At 47.4% G+C, this 20,116-nt stretch overlaps 2 protein-coding genes across 3 annotated transcripts in view; both read left to right on the top strand.

Annotated features, from left to right (window-relative positions):
* LOC137347346 (importin subunit alpha-7) overlaps positions 1-20,116 on the top strand; it is a 238,812-nt gene that overhangs the window by 198,640 nt on the left and 20,056 nt on the right. The window lies entirely within an intron of this gene.
* Positions 8,913-20,116, top strand: part of LOC137347345 (alpha-taxilin-like) — a 141,334-nt gene continuing 130,130 nt past the window's right edge. Inside the window, exon 1 of the mRNA XM_068011810.1 lies at positions 8,913-9,369. The gene's annotated coding sequence lies outside the window, so the exon portion shown is untranslated. The remainder of the gene's footprint in view (positions 9,370-20,116) is intronic.

The raw sequence follows: 20,116 nt of genomic DNA, 5'->3' as shown, positions 1-20,116 counted from the left end.
GTACAGGTCCCATCTTCCCCAGAAACGGTCCCAGTGGTCCAGGAATCTAAAACCCTCCCTCCGGCACCAACACTTTAGCCACGCATTCATCTGTGCTATTCTCCTATTTCTATACTCGCTAGCACGTGGCACTGGGAGTAATCCAGAGATTACAACCCGAGAGGTCCTGCTTTTCAGTCCACTGCCTAACTCCCTGAATTCTTGATGCAAGACCTCATCCCTCTTTCTACCTATGTCATTGGTACCAACATGTACCATGACCTCTGCCTTATCACCCTCCCCTTTCAGGATGCCCTGCAGCCGTTCAGTGACATCCCGGACCCTGACAACAGGGAAGAAACACACCATCCTGGAGTCACGTTGACGGCCACAGTAGCGCCTATCTGTTCCCCTGACTATAGAATCCCCTATTACTATTGCTCTTCCTCTCTTTCCCCCTTCCTGTGCAGACAGGCTGTTTGTGCTAGAAGTTTCGCTCTGTCTGCACTCCCTGGAGGAACCAGCTCATCAGCCTCTGAAATGGAATACTGATTTGCAAGCGGGACCCCAGAAGACTCCTGAACTACCTGCCTGATTCTCTTGGACTGCCTGGTGGTCACCCATTCCCTTCCTTCCTCAAGTCCCTTCAGCTGCGGTGTGACCACCTCTCTAAATGTACTATCCACGATGCTCTCAGACTCGCAGATGCTCCACGGTGTTTCCAGCCGCCGTTCCAGCTCTGAAACCCGAGCTTCCAGGAGCTGCAGCTGGACACACTTCCTGCACACATGCTGGTCCCGGGAACTGGAAATGTTCCCGGATTCCCACATGCAGCAAGAGGAGCAAACGACGGCTTTAAGCTCTCCTCCTGCCATGACTAAACCCTTTAAATTCAGAACTTCAGAAGACTATTATAATAAAAAAAATAAATCAACTAAGTCTTTTATTTAGCGATACAGCACTGAAACAGGCCCTTTGGCCCACCAAGTCTGTGCCGACCAACAACCACCCATTTGTACTAATCCTACATTAATCCCATATTCCCTACTACATCCCCACCATTCTCCTACCACCTACCTACACTAGGGGCAATTTACAATGGCCAATTTACCTATCAACCTGCAAGTCTTTGGCTGTGGGAGGAAACTGGAGCACCCGGCGGAAACCCACGCGGTCACAGGGAGAACTTGAAAACTCCGCACAGGCAGTACCCAGAATTGAACCCGGGTCGCTGGAGCTGCGAGGCTGCGGTGCTAACCACTGCGCCACTGTGCCACCCCAAAAACAAAACAATGCTAAAACAATGACTTACAATTCAATCCAGTTTGGAAAATACCCACCAGGACTTACTCTTTGGAAACTCTTGGCTCCCCTCATGCTCTTTGAGGACAGGTAGGAAATGAAAGGAGCTCCTCGCTCCCTCCTGACCGAACTCCCTCAGTCACAAAACTCCCACTTTAGCACTCTAATGCAGCCCCAAGTCAGCACTCCAGTGCAAAGAAAAAAACTTTCACTCTTTCTATCTCCCGGTCTTTCTATACTCCGCTCAGCTCTTGCTGTTTCCTGCTCTGAGTGAAAAATAACCATTTACCATGACTCACTGTCTTCTGTCCTTAAGCCAATTTGTTTTATCCAATTGGACACTGACCCTCCTATTCCATTACTCTCAGTTTTGTTAACCAGCCTTTTATGTGGTACTTTATCAAACACTTTTGCTTAAAAAATTAATAGAGACAACATCCAACACATTCCCTTCATCAACCTTCTGTTCATCAAAAAAATTAATTAGATTAGTCAAGCATGATCTGCCGTTTACAAATCTGTGCTGGCTATTAAGTAACTCAAACCGCTGCAAGTGCCTGTTTAATTTTTCCCTGATTATTGTTTCTAAAACCTTACCCACCACTGATGTTAAACTAACTGGCCTGTGGTTGCTAGGACTGTCCTTGCACCCTTTCTTGAAAAAGAGTCACTTTTTAAAACTTATTTTCGTGGGATCTGGGCATCGCTAGCAAGGCCAGCATGTATTGTCCATCCCTAATTGCTCTTGACAACTGAGAGGCTTGCTCGGCCATTTCAGAGGGCAGTTAAGTGTCGACCACATTGTTATGGGTGTGGAGTCACATATAGGCCAGACCAGGTAAGGATGGGAGATTTCCTTCCCTAAAGGACATTAGTAAACCAGATGGGTTTTTGACAATCGATGATCGTTTCAAGGTACCATTACTGGGACTTGCTTTCACTTCTAGATTCTATTAATTAATTGAATTTAAATTCCACCAGCTGCCGTGCTGGGATTTGAACCCATGTCCCTACGGCATTTACCACTCTCCAATCTTCTGGCGTCTCCCCCAGGACATATTGAGAGAGTCGTTAGCAAAGCATATGTGATCTTGAATTTCATACATAGAGGTGAATTGTGAACTGTGAGGAAGATAATGTGGAACTTCAAAAGGACGTACAGGTTGGTGCAATGGATGGACAAGTGGCAGATTAAATTTAATGTAGAGAAGTGTGAAGTGATTTATTTTGGTAGGATAAACACAGGGAGACCGTGTAAAATAAAGGATTCAATTCTGAAGGGGATGTGGGAGCAGTGGGACTTGGGTGTATATGTGCATAAATCATTCAAGGTGACAGGACAAGTTGAAAATGTGGTTAATAAAACATTATGCATCCTAGGCTTCATTAATAGGGGTATAGATTGAAAAAGGAAGGAAGTTTTGTTAAACTTGTATAGAATGCTGGAATGGGCTCAACAGGAGTATTAGAGTAGGAAAGATGTGAAGGTGTTAGAGAGGTTGCAGAAAAGATTCATGAGAATGCTCCAAAGATGAAGGACTTCAGTTATGTAGATAGATTTGAGAAGTTGGGACTGTTTTTCCTTGGAGAAAAGAAGGTTGGGAGGAGATTTGTTAGAGGTATTCAAAATCATAAGGGGTCTGGACAGGGTTGATAGGGAGAAATTGTTCCCATTAGTAGAAGGATCAGGAGCAAGAGGGAACAGAATGGTTACAGTGCAGAAGGCGGCCATTCGGCCCATCGTGTCCACACCCGCTCTCCGAAACAGCAATTCACTTAGTTTCATTGCCCTGCCTTCTCCCTGTAACCCTGCACATTCTTCCTTTTCATATTAGTCCAATTCCCTTTTGAATGCTTCAATTGAACCTGCCTCCACCACACTCTCAGGCAGCACATTTCAGACCTTAACCACTCTCTGCTTGAAAAAGTATTTCCTCATGTCACTTTGGCTTCTCTTACCAAATCATTTAAATATGTGCCCTCTCATTCTCGATCCTTTCATGAGTGGGAACAGTTTCTCTCTATCTACTCTGTCCAGACCACGCATGATTTTGAATACCTCTATCAAATCACCTCTCAGCCTTCTCTTCTCCACAGAAAACAGTCCTAACTTCTCAAAACTATCTTCATAACTGAAATTCCTCATCCATGGAACCATTCTCATGAATCTTTTCTGTACTCTCCAGTGCCCTCACGTCTTTCCTAAAGTACGGTGCCCAGAACTGGACGCAATACTCCAGCTGAGGCTGAACTAATGTCTTATACAAGTTCAACATAACCTCCTTGTTCTTGTACTCTATGCCCCTGTTAATACATTAACTGCTCTCTCAACCTGCCCTGCCACCTTCAATGACTTATGCGCATATTCACCCAGGTCCCTCTGCTCCTGCACTCCCTTTAGAATTGTACCCTTTATTTTATATTGTCTCTCCATGTTCTTCCTACCAAAATGAACCACTTCACATTTCTCTGCATTGAACTTCATTTGCCACCAACTTGTCTATGTCCTTTTGGAGTTCTACACTATCCTCCTCACAGTTCACAATGCTTCCAAGTTTTGTATCATCTGCAAACTTTGAAATTGTGCCCTGTACACCAAGGTCTGGGTCATTAATATATATCAGGAAAAGCAAGGGTCCCAACACTGATCCCTGGGGAACTCCACTACAAACCTTCCTCCAGCCCGAAAAACATCCATTAACCATTACTTTGTTTCCTGTCGCTCAGCCAATTCCATATCCATGTTGCTACCATCCCTTTTATTCCATGAGCTACAAGTTTGCTCACAAGTCTGTTGTGTGGCACTGTATCAAATGCCTTTTGAATGTCCATGTACACCACATCAACAGCATTAACCTCATCAACCCTCTCTGTTACCTCCTCAAAAAAAAACTCCAGCAAGTTTGCTAAACATGATTTTCCCTTAAGAAATCCATGCTGGTTTTCCTTAATTAACCCACATGTGACTCTTAATTGTGTCCTGAACTATTTTTTCTGGAAGTTTCCCCACCACCGAAGTTAAACTGACTGGTCTGTAGTTGCTGGGCTTATCTTTACACAAGGGTGTAACATTTGCAATTCTCCTGTCCTCTGGTACCACCCCCAAGTCTAAGGAAGATGAAACATTATGGCCAGTGCCTCTGCGATTTCCAGCCTCACTTCCCTCAGTATCCTTGGATGCATCTCATCTGGTCCTGGTGCTTTATCCACTTAAGCCTATCTAATACATCCTCTTCATCAATTTTAAACCCTAGTGTCTGAATTACCTCCTTTTTCACCATTGCCTGGATTGCATCTTCCTTGGTTAAGACTGATGCAAAGTATTCATTTAATACCTCCACTATGCCCTCTGCCTCCATGTGTAAATCCCCTTGTTGGTCCCTAATCGGCCACACTCCTCCTTTTCCCACCTTTTTACTATTTATATGCCTACAGAAAACTTTGGGATTTCCGTTAATGCTAGCTGCCAGTCTCTTTTCATGCTCTCTCTTTGCTTCTCTTATTTGCTTTTACACTTCCCCTCTGGACCTTCTATATTCAGCCTGGTTCTCGATAATATTTTCTACCAGGCATCTGTCATAAGAACACTTTTTCTTCTTTATCTTAACCACTACCTCTTTTGTCATCCAGGGATCTCTTTTTTTTTTGTCCTACTTTTCTCCTTCAAGGGAACGTACCTTCACTGTGCCTGAACTATCTTTTCTTTGAAGGTAGTTCATTGTTCAGCTACTGGTTTTCCTGCCAATTTTTGACTCCAATTTATTCGCCCCAGCTCCATTCTTACCCATTGAAGTTGACCTGCCCCTAGTTAATTATTCTTACTCTGGATTGTTCTTTGTCCTTTGCCATTGTCAGCCTAAACCTTTATGATACAATGATCACTCTCCCCTAAATGCTCTCCTACTGATACTTGATCCACTTGGCCCACCTCATTCCCAAGAACCAGGTCTAGCAGTGCCTCCTTTCTCGTTGGACTAGCAACATACTGTTGTAGAAAATTTCCCTGGACACGCTCTACGACTCAGATTTAAGGTAGTTGGCAAAAGAAGCAATGGCGACATGAGAAAAAACTTCTTCATGCAGCGAGTGGTTAAGATCTGGAATGCACTGCTTGAGAATGTGATGGAGGCAGGTTCAATCAAGGCGGTCAAGGGGTGAATGGATTTGTTTTTGAAAAGGAAGAATGTGCAGGGCTACGGGGAGAAAGCAGGGTAGTGGTGCTCTTTTTTGGAGAGCCAGCATAGACATGATGGGCCGAATGGTGACCTGTGTGTAACAATTCTGTGATTGAGAGGTATTGAGTACAAAAGCAGGAAAGTTATGCTGAACTTTTATAAAGCTCTGGTTACACTACAACTGGAGTATTGTTTCCAGTTCAGGAAGGATGTGAGGGTCCTTGCGAGGGTGCAGAGGAAATTTACCAGAATGGTTCCAGGGATGAGGGATTTTAGCTACAAGGTTAGGTTAGAGAAGCTGGGGTTGTTCTCCTTGGAGCAAAGGAGATTGAGGGGAAATTTGCTAGAGGTGTACAAGATTATCTTGGGTTTAGATGAGGTAGACATAGGAAAGCTGTTCCCATTAGCTGATGCTACAAGGACGAGGGGACACATTTAAAGTTTTGGGCAAGAGAGGCAGAGGAAGAACTTTTTTTACACAGTAAATAGTAATGATTTTCTGCCTGTGAGGGTGGTGGAAGCGGAGACCATCTCGAATTTTGAAAGGAAATTGGATGGGCACTTGAATGAAATAAACTTGCAGGGCTACAGGGATCGTGCAGAGGAATGGGACTGACTGGATTGCTCTACAGAGAACTGGCATGGACTCGATGAGCCAAATAACCTCCTTCTGTGCCTTAATGACATGACTCTAGAAGTAGATACTAGCCTTTATTCTAGAACAGGTGTGTAGGCTGGCAGGACGGCTAGTTTGGAAGAGTCACATATAATGTAGATCAAGTAATACGCAGAAGATATGTAACCATGGATTTTCTTATGAAAGAAATAGAATAACAACATAAGTACGTAAGAAGTAGGAGCAGGAGTCGGCCATTCAGCCCCTCAAGCCCGCCCCACCATTCAATAAGATCATGGCTGATCTGTCCCAGGCCTCAATTCTTCTTTTGGGCCTGCTCTGCATAAGCCTTGACTCTCCAAGATTTCAAAAATCTATCTACCTCCTCCTTAAATACATTTAGTGATCTAGCCTCCACAACTCTCTGTGGTAGAGAATTCCAGACATTCACTACCCTCTGAGAGAAGAAATTCCTTTGCATCTCAGTTTTAAATGTGTGCCCCCTTATTCTGTAATTATGTCCCCTAGTTCGAGATTCCCCCACTAGTGGAAACATATTCTCAACATCTACCCTGTCAAGCCTGCTCAGAATCTTGTACATTTCAATAAGATCACCCCTCATTCTTCTAAACTCCAATGAATAAAGGCCTAACCTGTTTAGCCGTTCCTGATAAGTCAACTCCTTCATCCCAGGAATCAGCCTCGTGAACCTTTTCTGAACTGCCTCTAACACTAGTATATACTACTTTAAATACGGGGACCAAAACTGTACGTAGTACTCCAGGTGTGGCCTCACCAATACCCTGTACAGTTGTAACAAGACTACCCTATTTTTAAACTCTAACCCTCTAGCAATAAAGGCCAAAATTCCATTTGCCTTCCTAATTACTTTCTGCCCCTGCATACTAACTTTTTGTGTTTCATGTACAAGAACACCCAGATCCCTCTGTACTGCAGTATTTTGTAGTCTTTCTCCATCTAAATAATAATCTGCCTTTTTATTCTTCCTACCAAAGTGGATGACCTCACACTTTCCCACATTGAACACCATCTGCCAAGTTTTTGCCCACTCACTTAACCTATCGATATCCCTTTGCAGATTCTTTGTGTCCTCATCACAACATACCTTCCCACCTATTTTTGTATCGTCAGCAAATTTGGATACACTACATTCTGTCCCTTCCTCTAAGTCATTAATATATCCTTCATAAATCTGTGGTAGATTTGCCGTGCGTGGGCGGTTGCTTATGCAATGTATCAATTAGTTGGAGCGACAGATATGCAAGTTTCAATGCTGCGGAGTTGTACTTTCAGGATGTCTTCACAATTATTGGGAGTTTCAGATAGATATGTACGTGGACAAGGGAAGGGGTGGAAGGGCAGGCAGGATACGAGAACAATCAACTCCTTCGTGGTTCTGCATCTGATTTAATACTCTGATGCTGAACGTTTTGGAAGCTGCACTAATGCAGAGACTTCAAATTGAATTGGTAAATGGAAAAGTGAGTTGAGCGGGCAATGGCGGGGCTGTGGGCGGGGAGCGGGAGCGGGCAGTGGCGGGGCTGTGAGCGGGGCGGGGAGTGGGCAGTGGCGGGGAGCGGGACCGGGCAGTGGCGGGGCTGTGAGCGGGGAGTGGGCAGTGGCGGGGCTGTGAGCGGGGAGCGGGACCGGGCAGTGGCGGGGCGGGGAGCGGGACCGGGCAGTGGCGGGGCTGTGGGCGGGGAGCGGGACCGGGCAGTGGCGGGGCTGTGAGCGGGGAGCGGGACCGGGCAGTGGCGGGGCTGTGAGCGGGGAGCGGGACCGGGCAGTGGCGGGGCTGTGGGTGGGGAGCGGGACCGGGCAGTGGCGGGGCTGTGGGCGGGACCGGGCAGTGGCGGGGCTGTGGGCGGGGAGCGGGACCGGGCTGTGGGCGGGGCTGTGGGCGGGGAGCGGGACCGGGCAATGGCGGGGCTGTGGGTGGGGAGCGGGACCGGGCAGTGGCGGGGCTGTGGGCGGGGAGCGGGACCGGGCAGTGGCGGGGCGGGGAGCGGGACCGGGCAGTGGCGGGGCTGTGGGCGGGGAGCGGGACCGGGCAGTGGCGGGGCTGTGGGCAGTGGCGGGGCTGTGGGCGGGGAGCGGGACCGGGCAGTGGCGGGGCTGTGAGCGGGGAGCGGGCAGTGGCGGGGCTGTGAGCGGGGAGCGGGCAGTGGCGGGGCTGTGAGCGGGGAGCGGGACCGGGCAGTGGCGGGGCTGTGGGTGGGGAGCGGGACCGGGCGGGGAGCGGGACCGGGCAGTGGCGGGGCTGTGGGCGGGACCGGGCAGTGGCGGGGCTGTGGGCGGGACCGGGCAGTGGCGGGGCTGTGAGCGGGGAGCGGGCTGTGGGCGGGAGCGGGACCGGGCAATGGCGGGGCTGTGGGCGGGGAGCGGGACCGGGCAGTGGCGGGGCTGTGGGCGGGGAGCGGGACCGGGCAGTGGCGGCGCTGTGGGCGGGGAGCGGGACCGGGCAGTGGCGGGGCTGTGAGCGGGGAGCGGGCAGTGGCGGGGCTGTGAGCGGGGAGCGGGACCGGGCAGTGGCGGGGCGGGGAGCGGGACCGGGCAGTGGCGGGGCTGTGGGCGGGACCGGGCAGTGGCGGGGCTGTGGGCGGGGAGCGGGACCGGGCAGTGGCGGGGCTGTGAGCGGGCTGTGGGCGGGAGCGGGACCGGGCAATGGCGGGGCTGTGGGCGGGGAGCGGGACCGGGCAGTGGCGGGGCTGTGGGCGGGGAGCGGGACCGGGCAGTGGCGGGGCTGTGGGCGGGGAGCGGGACCGGGCAGTGGCGGGGCTGTGAGCGGGGCGGGATGAGAAATTTGCAGGGTTGTGGGGAACAGCAAAGTAAAGGGACTCATTGGAGAGCTCTTTCAAAGAGCCGGCACTGATATTATGGGCCGAATGGCCTTCATTTGTGCTGTAAGAGTCCATGGATTTTTGCATTGCAAATAGAGCCGAAAGGAAACCAGGAGACATGCGCCAATCTGTAGCCCCGCCCACTCAGCGGCTCGCCGTGGAGCATTCTGGGAATTGTGGTGGAACTACACTACCCACAGTCCACCGCGGTGTTGCTTCTCAATGACCATTGGTTGTCCGGCGTGACGTCAGGCGGTGACCGTCAGGCCTCGCGGCGCCTATTTGCCGTTTGGATGATGCAGAGGCACTTCCGGTTAATGTGGGCGAGGATCCGGAATTTGGGGCGAGGAAGGAGTGAAAGGACCGAGTGGCCGCATCGCTGGAGACTGGACAAAGCTGGCAATTATCGGCGGAACTCTGTGTGTCTGCTGCCCGGGTAAGTGTGCGGTGGCGGTGTGTTGGGTTGGCTGTGGGGCTCGGCTCGGGTTCCTGGGCCTGTGGCCGCGGGCCGGGCCGGGCCGGGGGGTGGGCAGCGGACCGGACTAGACTAGACCGGACCGGACTCTAATCTGCTCCAGTTGCCGCTCAGACTTGGTTAATGTTTGTTGCGTAACGGCGCCGTCACAAGGTGAAAATTTCTCCCTCCCGAGTTGCCGCCGTGACCGCCCTGAAATCACCTCCTTGTTGGTTAATATCTACTGAGCTTGGTTCGTGTTTGCACAGATCAGCCTGAGTTCATTACCTGGTAAATGTTGCTGTACTTTAAGGTTAAAATATTAGCGATTTGGGCAGTTAATCAGTTTTTAAAAAAAAAATTATAACTCAATTTTTTTCATCCTTTGCCAATAACAAAATAAAGCTTTCTTGGATTATTCTAACAGTGTCATATAATGGGATTAATATATTGATTTCCAATAAGTAGTTTGTAACTGTGTCACCTTTAGGGACTTGAGACGATTTTTGATCAATTCTACTCCTTCCATAAACATGTATCCTTTTACCTCCCATGATGTCTAATTCCCCCCCCCCCCCCCATTTAATCCTCAGGGAAAATTCTACATAAATACTCTCAGGCTCCCAAAGGTAATCAAGAAAAACACCAAAATATCTATCCACCCTCAAATCTCCACCCATCAACTGTTGCTTACTATCTTTCCACCTTCACCGATATCATTCTGTATGATGAACTACTTGACAATTTCAGTCTTCCTAGAATCATTCATAGAATCATAGAAAGTTTAAAGCACAGAAAGAGGCCACTTGGCCCATCATGTCTGTGCCAGCCAAAAAACAATCCGCCTATTCTAATCCCTCCTTCCAGCATTTGGTCCGTAGCCCTGCAGATTACGGCACTCGAGCTGCATATCCAGACTCCTTTTGAATGAGTTGAAGGTCTCTGCCTCAACTACCCTTTCAGGCAGTGAGTTCCAGACCCCCACCACCCTCTGGGTGAAAACGTTTTTCTTCAAGTTCCCCTCAATAATAAGTATACCGTTTTGGATACATTTGGGGGGGATGATCTACCAGGGGAAAGCCACAGCGGCCAGGTCTCTGGCACTGAGCCTGGCTCTGTGGCTCAGAAGGGAAGGGGGGAGAATAGGAGAGCGATAGTGATCGGAGATTCAATGGTTAGAAGAACAGACAGGAGATTCTGTGGTCGCGAACGAGACTCCCGGATGGTATGTTGCCTCCCGGGTGCCAGGGTCAGGGATGTCTCTGATCGAGTCTACAGGATTCTTAAGGGGGAGCAGCCAGAAGTCGTGGTACACATCGGTACCAATGACATAGCTAGGAAAAGGGATGAGGACCTGAAAAGCGAATATAGGGAGTTAGGTTGGAAGCTAAAAGGCAGGACGAGCAGAGTAGTAATCTCAGGATTGATACTGGTGCCACGTGCTAGTGAGGCTAGAAACGGAGCGAGTGCAGCTGAACACGTGGCTACAGAGCTGGTGTAGGAGGGAGGGCTTCAGATATGTGGATCATTGGGATACCTTCTGGGGAAGGTGGGACCTGTACAAGAAGGACGGGTTGCATCTGAACTGGAGGGGCACCAATATCCTGGGCGGGAGGTTTGCTAGAGCTCTTCGGGAGGGTTTAAACTAGTTTGGCAGGGGGATGGGAACCGGAGCCACGGATCAGTGGATGGGGTAGCTGTTTTGAACAGGCGGATACAGAGTGCAGAGAGCCTGTGAGGAAGGTTAGACAGTTGACAGGGCAAAGTTGCAGCCAGTATGATGGGTTGAAGTGTGTCTATTCTAACGCAAGAAATGTCAGGAATAAGGGTGATGAACTTAGAGCATGGATCAGTACTTGGAGCTATGATGTTGTGGCCATTACGGAGACGTGGATATCACAGGGGCAGGAATGGATGTTGGATGTTCCGGGGTTTAGAAGTTTCAAAAGGAATAGGGAGGGAGGTAAAAGAGGTGGGGGAGTGGCATTGCTAATCAGGGATAGTATCACAGCTGCAGAAAGGGAGGTCGTCGAGGAGGGTTTGTCTACTGAGTCAGTATGGATGGAAGTCAGAAACAGGAAAAGAGCAGTCACTTTATTGGGAGTTTTCTATAGACCCCCCAATAGCAACAGAGACACGGAGGAACAGATTGGGAGGCAGATTTTGGAAAGGTGCAGAAGTAACAGGGTTGTTGTCATGGGTGACTTCAACTTCCCTAATATTGATTGGAACCTCCTTAGTGCAAATAGTTTGGATGGAGCAGATTTTGTCAGGTGTGTCCAGGAAGGTTTCCTGACTCAATATGTAGATAGGCCGACTCGAGGGGAGGCTATGTTGGATTTGGTGCTTGACAACGAACCAGGCCAGGTGGCAGATCTCTCGGTGGGAGAGCATTTCGGTGATGGTGATCACAACTCCCTGACCTTTATTATAGTCATGGAGAGGGATAGGAGCAGACGGGATGGGAAAATATTTAATTGGGGGAGGGGGAATTACAATGCTATTAGGCAGGAACTGGGGCGCATAAATTGGGAACAGATGTTCTCAGGGAAATGCACGACAGAAATGTGGAGGTTGTTTAGGGAGCACTTGCTGCGACTGCTGGATAGGTTTGTCCCGATGAGGCAAGGAAAGGATGGTAGGGTGAAGGAACCTTGGATGACAAGAGATGTGGAACAGCTAATCAAGAGGAAGAAGGAAGCTTACTTCAGGTTGAGGAAGCAAGGATCAGAAAGGGCTCTAGAGGGTTACAAGGTAGCCAGGAAGGAACTAAAGAATGGACTGAGGAGAGCAAGAAGGGGACATGAAAAAGTCTTGGCTGGTAGGATTAAGGAAAATCCCAAGGCGTTCTACTCTTAAGTGAGGAACAAGAGGATGGCCAGAATGAGGGTAGGGCCGATCAGGGATAGCGGAGGGAACTTGTGCCTGGAGTCGGAGGAGGTAGGGGAGGTCCTTAATGAATACTTGTCGTTTGTGAGGACAGCGTGAAACAGGCTGATATGCTTGAACAGGTTGATGTTAAGAAGGAGGATGTGCTGGAAATTTTGAAAGACATGAGGATAGATAAGTCCCCGGGGCCAGACGGGATATACCTAAGGTTAATATGGGAAGCGAGGGAAGAGATTGCTGCGCCTTTGGCGATGATCTTTGCGTCCTCACTGTCCACTGGAGTGGTACCAGATGATTGGAGGGTGGCAAATGTTATTCCCTTGTTCAAGAAAGGGAATAGGGATGACCCTGGGAATTACAGACCAATCAGTCTTACGTCGGTGGTGGGCAAATTATTGGAGAGGATTCTGAGAGATAGGATTTATGATTATTTGGAAAAGCATGGTTTGATTCGAGATAGTCTGCATGGCTTTGTGAGGGGCAGGTCATGCCTCACAAGCCTTATTGAATTCTTTGAGGATGTGACAAAACACATTGAAGAAGGAAGAGCAGTGGATGTGGTGTATATGGATTTTAGCAAGGCGTTTGATAAGGTTCCCCATGGTAGGCTCATTCAGAAAGTAAGGAGGCATGGGATACAGGGAAATTTGGCTGTCTGGATACAGAATTGGCTGGCCCGTAAAAGACAGAGGGTGGTAGTAGATGGAAAGTATTCAGCCTGGAGCTCGGTGACCAGTGGTCTTCTGCAGGGATCTGTTCTGGGACCTCTGCTCTTTGTGATTTTTATAAATGGCTTGGATGAGGAAGTGGAAGGCTGGGTTAGCGAGTTTGCCGATGACACAAAGGTTGCTGGGGTTGCGGATAGTGTGGAGGGCTGTTGTAGGTTGCAACGGGACATTGACAGGATGCAGAGCTGGGCTGAGAAGTGACAGATGGAGTTCAACCTGGAAAAGTGTGAAGTGATTCATTTTGGAAGGTCGAGTTTGAATGCAGAATACAGTCTTAAAGACAGGATTCTTGGCAGTGTGGAGGAGCAGAGGGATCTTGGGGTCCACGTCCATAGATCCCTCAAAGTTGCCACCCAAGTTGATAGAGTTGTTAAGAAGGCGTATGGGGTGTTGGCTTTCATTAACAGGGGGATTGAGTTTAAGAGCCGCGAGGTTATGCTGCAGCTCTATAAAGCCCTGGTTCGACCACACTTGGAATATTGTGTTCAGTTCTGGTCGCCTCATTATAGGAAGGATGTGGAAGCTTTAGAGAGGGTGCAGAGGAGATTTACCAGGATGCTGCCTGGACTGGAGGGCATGTCTTACGAAGGAAGGTTGAGGGAGCTTGGGCTTTTCTCATTGGAGCGAAGAAGGATGAGAGGTGACTTGATAGAGGTGTACAAAATGATGAGCGGCATAGATAGAGTGGATAGCCAGAGACATTTTCCCAGGCGGAAAGGCTATCACCAGGGGGCATAATTTTAAGGTGATTGGAGGAAGGGTTCGGGGAGATGTCAGAGGTAGGTTCTTTACACAGAGAGTGGTGGGTGCGTGGAATGCACTGCCAGCGGTGGTGGTAGAAGCAGATACTTTAGGGACATTTAAGCGACTCTTGGATAGGTACATGGATGATAGTAGAATGAAGGGTATGTAGGTAGTTTGATCTTAGAGTAGGTTAAAGGTTCGGCACAATAACGTGGGCCGAAGGGCCTGTACTGTGCTGTACTGTTCTATGTTCATCTCCCATCTAATTTTTCGACCAATCACTTTAAATCTTTGCCCCCCTTGTCACTGAGAAGTGTGAGGTAATGCATTTTGGGAGGACTAACAAGGCAAGGGAATACACAATGGGTGGTAGGACCCTTGGAAGTACAGAGGGACTTTGGTGTACTTGTCCATAGATCACTGAAGGCAGCAGCACAGGTAGATAAGATGGTTAGAAAGGCATATGGGATACTTGCCTTTATTAGCTGAATATAAGAGCAGGGAGGTTATGATGGAGCTGTATAAAATGCTAGTTAGGCCACAGCTGGAATACTGTGTACAGTTCTGGGCACCACACTTTTGGAAGGATGTGATTGCACTGGAGAGAGTGCAGAGGAGATTAACCAGGATGTTGCCTGGGCTGGGGCATTTCAACTGTGAAGAGAGACTGAAAAGGCTAGGGTTGTTTTCCTTGGAACAGAGAAGGCTGAGGGCGGACATGATTGACGTATACAAGATTATGAGGGGTATTGATAGGTTAGATAGGAATAAACTTTTTCCCCTAGCGGAGGGGTCAGGAACCAGGGGGCATAGATTTAAGGTAAGGGGCAGGAGGTTTCGGGGGGGACTTGAGGAAACATTTTTTCACCCAGAGGGTGGTTGGAATCTGGAACGCACTGCCTGAAGAGGTGGTGGAGGCAGGAACCCTCACAGCATTTAAGAAGTATTTAGATGAGCACTTGAAATGCCATAGAATACAAGGCTACAGGCCAAGTGCTGGAAAATGGGATTAGAATAGTTGGGTGCTGTATGATGGGCCTAAGGGCCTGTTTCTGTGCTGTATGACTCTTTGACCTCTTTGCTAAGGTGAATAGACCCTTCACATCCACTCTTTCCAGGCCCCTCAAAATTTTGTACATTTCAATCAGATCTCCCTGCAGCCTTCTCTGTACCAAGGAGAACAACCCAGGCCTATGCAAACTTTCCTCATAGCTGCATTTTTCCAGTCCTGGCAACATCCTCATAAATCTGTGTAATTACATCCTTTCTGTAATGAGGTTACCAGAACTGCACACAGTATTCAAGTTGTGGCCTAACCAATGAGTTATACAGTTCCAGCATAACCTCCCTGCTCTTATATTCTCTACCTTGTCTAATAAAGGAAAGGATTCCATTAGCCGCCTTAACAACCTTATCGACCTATCCTGCCACCTTCAGGGATCTGTGGACATTCACTCCAAGGTCCCTTACTTCCTCTACACTTCTCAGTATTTTCCCATGAATCGTGTATTCCTTTTCCAGGTTTAACGTGCCCAAATGCATCACCTCACACTTCTTCAAGTTGAATTCCATTTGCCACTTTTCTGCCCATCTGACAAGACCATCAATATCTTCCTGCAGCCTACAGCTATCCTCCTCGCTATCTACCACACGGCGAATCTTTGTGTCGTCTGCAAACTTCTTGATCATGCCTCCTACATTTATGTCCAAATCGTTAATATATACCACAAAAAGCAGGGGACCCAGTACTGAGTCCTGCAGAATGCCACTGGAAACAGCCCTCCATCGCTAAAACACCCGTCAACAATTACCCTTTGTTTCCTGCCACTGAGCCAATTTTGTATCCACCTTGCGGCACTTCCCTGAATCCCATGGGATTTTTTTTTTTAGTAGTCTGCCATGTGGGACCTTGTCAAAAGCCTTGCTAAAATCCATGTAAACCACATCAGCTGCACTACCCTCCTCTATCTTCCTTGTTACGACTTCAAAAAAATTGATCAAGTTGGTTAAACAAGATCTTCCCTGAACAACTCCATGCAATCGCTCTACACCTCCATCCCCCACCAGGATGGTTTGAGGGCTCTCCGCTTCTTCCTGGAACAGAGGCCCAACCAGTCCCCATCCACCACCACCCTCCTCCGCCTGGCTGAACTTGTTCTCACATTGAACAACTTCTCCTTCAACTCCACTCACTTCCTTCAAGTAAAAGGTGTCGCTATGGGTACCCGCATGGGTCCTAGTTATGCCTGTCTTTTTGTGGGATATGTCGAGCATTCTTTGTTCCAGTGCTACTCAGGCCCCCTCCCCCAACTCTTTTTCCGGTACATTGATGACTGTATCGGTGCCGTTTCCTGCTCCCGCCCCGAACTAGAAAACTTTATCAACTTTGCTTCCAATTTCCACCCTTCTCTCACCTTTACATGGTCCATCTCTGACACTTCCCTTCCCTTCCTCGACTTCTCTGTCTCCATCTCTGGGGATAGGTTGTCTACCAATATCCATTATAAGCCCACTGACTCCCACAGCTACCTCGACTACACTTCTTCACACCCTACCTCCTGTAAGGACTGCATTCCATTCTCCCAGTTTCTCCGTCTCCGACGCATCTGCTCTGATGATGCTACCTTCCATGACGGTGCTTCTGATATGACCTCCTTTTTCCTCAACCGAGGATTTCCCCCCACTGTGGTTGACAGGGCCCTCAACCGTGTCCGACCCATTCCCCGCACCTCTACCCTCACCCCTTCCCCTCCCTCCCAGAACCATGACAGGGTTCCCCTTGTCCTCACTTTTCATCCCACCAGCCTCCATATCCAAAGGATCATCCTCCGCCATTTTCGCCACCTCCAGCGTGATGCCACTACCAGTCGCATCTTCCCCCTCCCTTCCCCTGTCAGCATTCCGAAGGGATCGTTCCCTCCGCGACACCCTGGTCCACTCCTCCATTACCCCCACCACCTCGTCCCTGTCCCAGGGCACCTTCCCTTGCAATCGCAGGAGGTGTAATACCTGCCCATTTACCTCCTCTCTCCTCACTCTCCCAGGCCCCAAACACTCCTTTCAGGTGAAGCAGCGATTTACTTGTACTTCTTTCAATGTAGTATACTGTATTCGCTGCTCACAGTGTGGTCTCCTCTACATTGGGGAGACCAAGCGCAGACTGGGTGACCGCTTTGCGGAACATCTCCGCTCAGTCCGCAAGCAGGACCCTGAGCTTCCGGTTGCTTGCCATTTCAACACTCCCCCCTGCTCTCATGCTCACATCTCTGTCCTGGGATTGCTGCAGTGTTCCAGTGAACATCAACGCAAGCTCGAGGAACAGCATCTCATCTACCGATTAGGCACACTACAGCCTGCCGGACTGAACATTGAGTTCAATAATTTCAGAGCATGACAGCCCCCCACTTTACTTTCATTTTTAGTCATTTTTAGTTATTTTTTCTTTTTTTTTGCATTCCTTTTTACATTTTTTACAATCTTTTTTTGCATTTATTTCATTTCATCTTAGTTTGTTCAGTTTGCTTGCCCACTTTTTTTCAGGTTGTTTTTCTTCAGGTTTGCACTTGCTGATGTTCAATATTCAGTATATTCACACCTAATCTGTACTAATGCTTTGTCTTTCAACACACCATTAACATATTGTTTGCCTTTGCTCCGTGACGTTTTGGTCAGCTATGTGGCCTGGTCCAATCTGCACCTTCTCCTTTGTTATCTCTTGCCCAACCCCCACCTCACTTGTTTATAATCTGTGACTTTTCTAATATTTGTCAGTTCCGAAGAAGGGTCACTGACCCGAAACGTTAACTCCGCTTATCTTTCCACAGATGCTGCCAGACCTGCTGAGTGAATCCAGCATTTCTTGTTTTTGTTCCATGACAACTATCCTTGATTAACCTGTGCCTTTCTAAGTGACAGTTTATCCTGTCTCTATGAATAGATTCCAATAATTTTCCCACTACTGAGGTGAGACTGACTGGCCTGTAATTATTCGGTCTATCCTTCGTTGCCTTTTTAAACAGAGGTACAACGTTAGTAATTCTCCAATCCTCCAGCACCACACCTGTATCCAGTGAGGACTGGAAAATGGTCAGAACTTCTGCTATATCCTCTCTTGCTTCTTTTAACAACCTAGGATGCCTTTCATTTGGCCCTGGTGATTTATCAACTTTCAAGGATGTTAATCCCATTAATACTTCCTCTTTCCCTATGTTTATCACATAAAATACTTCACACTCCTCCTCAACTACAATATCTCTTTTGTGAAGACTGACGCAAAGTATTCATTAAGAACCATACCAACATCTTCCGCCCCTACACATAGGTTACCTTTTTGGTCTTTTATGGGCCCTACTCTCTCCTTAGTTATCATCTTACTCTTAATGTATTGATAAAACATCTTTGGGTTCACCTTGATTTTGCTTGCCAATATTCTTTCATGCCCTCTTTGCTTTCCTAATTTCCTTTTTGATTTCACCCCTCCACTTTCTATACTCTCCTCGGCTTCTGGTTGCCAGTTTAGTTAAGGTGTTTTTGCTAGCTTCCTTTGCCTATTAGACTGTGATGTTTGGTAATTTTATTTCAAAGTTACATCCTGCTTTGGAATATCCCACTTCAGGTTTGAGTTTGTGGACCCTTCTTTGATTTTCATTTTTTTTTATTTATAGAGTTTTCTTATATTTCCCCAGTGTATGCATAGATGTTTGATGTATACAGACTAATGGATAGCAGGGAGTGATAGCTAATAGGAAAGTTCAAAGGGTTCTAAAAGTGTCCTAAACTGCAAAAGCAAATCTCGAAAAGTTGCTACCTACCACCTGAAGCTTGGGATCATATTACAATTTGGAAGTAATCAGTTTTTAAACAAGTTTGTTTTATTCTCTCTCCTGAAGGAGGTGGCTTATGCGAGCATACAATTCCAGGAGTGTGCTTATTTTTAACAAATCAAAATGAATATATCATTGCAGCAAGATTAAGGTTACATTGCTTACAAATATTTAATATTTCTGGACTAAAGCAACATGGTTCAGTCCACAATTTTTGGAGCTGTCATTCAAATGGTTGTCATTTAAGATTCAGCTTATCATTTCTGAACATTTTGAGTTGAGTGGGAAGTGAAGAAAAAAACATTTTTCAACAGTTTCAACCTACTGTGTTGCATCCCTTCATAATTTTAAACACCTCTATCAAGTTATCCTGTAAGGTTCTAACAGACATGGTCCCAATTTTTCAATAATTTCTGACTTATTTCATTGAGATGCTGCCTGGTATCAGGAATCTATGCTGTACCCTCTCCATTACCTCAACATCCTTTCGAGAATGTGGAGCTTGTTTTGCCATTGTATCTTGCTGTTTATATTCTATACCTCTTGTCATAAAGTCCATTATATAGTAAGCTGTTTTTAATGGCCTTATCACTTGAGGTGCTGTTTTTAATGTCTTGTAAACCACATCCCTGAATCTATCTATCTATTCCTCATTTCACAGCCTTCCCCTGTTCAAAATATAATTGCTTTTTATAAGCAAAATATAAAAATTCTCTCATTTACTAACATTGATATCTAACTGCCACTTTTCCCATTCCAACATATGAATACCCCCTTGCGCCATTCAGGTATTCGGCATTCCTTGCTATGCCTTTTATTTTAGGATTGTCTGCAAATTTGGCCGCCTTTCTTTAGACCTATATTTTAGTCTTTGTGAGCTGTAAACAGACCCCGTGGGGTGATGCGACTCACTTCCAACCCGTCTGAGAAACTGCCCTGAACTCCTATTCTGGTTATTTCCTTCTTTCCAATTTTTAATCCAAATAGCTACTTACCGCCAGTTCCATTTCTTCTAATATTTTCCAATGATCTTCTCTGTTGTAACTTCTCAAAGGTTTCTGAAAGTCCATATACATCACATCCAGTGACTTCTTCCCCCCCCCCCCTTTCAATCTTATCATCCTTCACCACCTCAAAATAATCATGTCAAACACCATCCTGACTTGGAACTATATCGCTGCTCCGTCACTGGGTCAAAATCCTGGAACTCCTTCCCTAACTGCACTGTGAGTGCACCTACACCACATGGACTGCAGCGGTTTAGGAAAGTGACTCACCTCCACCTTTTCGAGGACAGTTAGGGATGGGTAATAAATGCTGGTCTTCCCGATGAAGCTCGCATTGCGCAAATTAATTTTTAAAAGTTTGTTGCACGCAGTCATCTTTTCTGAAATCCCTGTTGGCTGCTTTTAATTATTTTCTCTTATCTAGATATTTACTAATTAAATTGATGGAGCTGCAGGCTCACAAGTCCCCCGGATCCTGATGGGTTTCATCCTAGGGTCTTTAGCCACCTCTTTTAATGAGGTAGTAGATGCGGTGGTG

The sequence above is a fragment of the Heterodontus francisci genome, chromosome 31 (assembly GCF_036365525.1).
Source record: "Heterodontus francisci isolate sHetFra1 chromosome 31, sHetFra1.hap1, whole genome shotgun sequence".
In the NCBI taxonomy this organism is placed as follows: domain Eukaryota; kingdom Metazoa; phylum Chordata; class Chondrichthyes; order Heterodontiformes; family Heterodontidae; genus Heterodontus; species Heterodontus francisci.
This window is presented reverse-complemented; position numbering and strand designations above follow the sequence as displayed.